General features: G+C 37.6%; 1 pseudogene; it reads right to left on the bottom strand.

Annotated features, from left to right (window-relative positions):
* Positions 1–41: 41 nt before the first annotated feature.
* LOC114398646 lies at positions 42–2,151 on the bottom strand (annotated as a pseudogene).
* Between the last annotated feature and the right edge of the window lie 579 nt (positions 2,152–2,730).

Here is a 2,730-nt window from a genome sequence, read left to right as displayed (position 1 = left end):
TGAAAGTATGGAACCCTATCATAAACTAGCAATTGTGTAAACTTACAATCCGACAGACACTTTGAATGCATCATATATTCCCCATTGGGCTCCAGTAAGAGTTCCAATCATAACAATACGGAGGGAAGACACGGGTAAAGAGACCCCACAGGCCAAGCTTCTTCACCGCCTGCATTATACAGTATATAAAATCAAAGAAGCTCGTCAAAAACAGATGCAATATGAAACAATTACTAAACATGCCACCAAGTATGACACTCACATCACCAACTGTTGCTCCTTTTGCATTGTTCAGAAAAGAGACAAGATTATCAGCAGGATGAGACACAATTGCACAAAGTACACCAGCAATATATCCACCAGCAAAACTGACACAAGTTGCAGGCCTTGGTGCCACTCATTCTTTGGTGTTGGGATGGCGTGCTTATAGATCAGCTCTACAATGGTCTCAACGAAGCAAACTTCATCATTGTGTCTGCAAGAAAGAACATTTTTATGTTATACAGGTCATATTATCAGTATCAGGACCTTTATATATCAAGTTATAAGATGCAAATGAAACAGACCTCAAACTAATACAACAAAAAAACATCAAATTTCACCACCAATATTCACAATGACAAATAGCATCATTTCTCAACAGACAAAAAGTTTCAATTTTTAAACTGAGTAAGAGCAGCAGAACAAAATAATAATTCCATATAATGATGAAGGCGGCATAACAGATTAAAAAAAGCTATGAAAGCATACAATTCACAACCAACCATACTTTGCAATATGGAAATGCTGAGAACCAATAATACATTATCAATATCATAATATAGTGTGAATAATCAGAGTTGTATAGGCATATGCATCCAAAATCTACAATAAATGACAACTAATTCCCAACAAAACTGTAACGCAACAGGGAAGTGCCACAATGGCTCAACAATCAGGACATGAGATTAGTAACCTGTAAAATCTTAAAGTTGGAGTACAAACTAAAACACCATCTATTCTGGTAACCAAGAGATACCGAACAATGCACAACACATCCAATTCAGTAAGAGGGCACTAAAAAGTATAATGCAAACTACAAACTATATGGATGGCTAACTTACATGGAATCTGTCGTCCCCATAGAGGCACTAATCCTTGTACAGCCTGAAATCATAAGACACTTAATAAGATCACAACCTATCTTAAATCCGAGCATAGATCAACATAGAATGATTACAGTACATCCTCTACCAAAAACAATGTACGAGTTAACCAGCATTTTAAGCATACCTCTAGGTTCCTTCGGATCTGACAAATTTTGGGAGCCATCAGACAAACCCCTTGCAAAACCTGGCTGAGTTTGGACACGGACCTTCACAGCCTCAAATGGGCAAAGAGCAATATCAGCAATAACCTCAGCAGATGCTGAACCAGCAAGGTAGATCAAGGGTCTTGTACTTGCTTGCATACTCTGGGCCAAGCAATATCAGAATAGTACTTCTTAAAGAACTCATAGAGCCAAATTTGCAAAGCACCCTGGGCACTGTAACCAAGCAAGGTAGGCACCCAGCCACGGAAAAAGCCCCTGAATCCCTGCTCCTTAAGCAAAAACTCCAAACCAGAAGAGATGCCTTGTACTTAGCAGGATCAATCTGAATCAATAACCAATTCAAATGTTAAAACACAAATCGTAGCAACAACCAGTAAACAATCTCAATTCCAATGCCATGCACTAGTATCAACATTAGGATTTGACTTCTTAAAGTACTTTATAAAGTAATATTCCAACACAACCATAATTTTTATGCATGTGCATGTAATATCAAAAGTTGATTTTCTTATCACACAACTAAGATTACTTACTTTCGAAGAGTAAGATTCTTAACATTACAATTCATTACAGGTTCAGCCAATTCAAGACGGCTCTCTAATGCAAACAATGTGTCAAATGAAGTTTCTCGTGCAGAACCACACTCAGCGCCTCAACGGAGTAAAACTTCTGAGGAACTGGATCCTTAACGTTACTATATATTGTTTTCCTTCAGTATTGACGTTCTAATGAAATAAATTTCCCCTTCCCAGGCCAACCACTGGTGGTCCTGCTCCTGCAGCTGCTCTAGCTTCTGATGCTGAGCTTGCAAAGGCATAGAATGTCCAATGATGACACATTCAAACAGTTTGTTTACGAAACTTAGAAAGCCAGTGAATAGGGACACCATAAATAAACAGGAGGATTGCAGAAGTTGCTTGAGTGGAACTCGAGCTTGGTTGGATAATATATTCTTTTAAAGTTCAGACATCGTGTTTCCATTTTTCTTAAATTTGAGTATTTTGAATTTTTAGGAGGATGGTTTTGCTCGCATCCTCCTCTTGCTGAAAACTTTGTAGGTAGGAATGATATAATTTTGCATGCTAGGTTCTCTACATGCCATTGTCAAACGGGAATACTCATTTGTTTTCTTGTCTGTGCATAAGCACAGACGCATTTGCAAATGTCTAGATTGAGATAATTTTTACTCCCTTTATTTGATTATTTCTTTTGGAAATGTTCCTTTTTTGTTGTATTGCAATCATCAGCTCTCTTAAACGACTTTTCCTTATACCATGCCCTTGTAAGAAGTCATCTACCTTTTTCATTTCCTATAACCAAAGTCATCTACCTTTTATTTGTCGCATAGAATGCAAAAGTTCTTGGGCAATGATAATGTTCTCATGAATGCTACATGCTAGAATAAGCCAGTTTGAAAC

Source organism: Glycine soja, chromosome 19 (assembly GCF_004193775.1).
Source record: "Glycine soja cultivar W05 chromosome 19, ASM419377v2, whole genome shotgun sequence".
Taxonomy (NCBI): Eukaryota; Viridiplantae; Streptophyta; class Magnoliopsida; order Fabales; family Fabaceae; genus Glycine; species Glycine soja.
The sequence above is the reverse complement of the archived record's forward strand: the minus strand, read 5'-3'. Positions and strand labels throughout refer to the sequence as shown.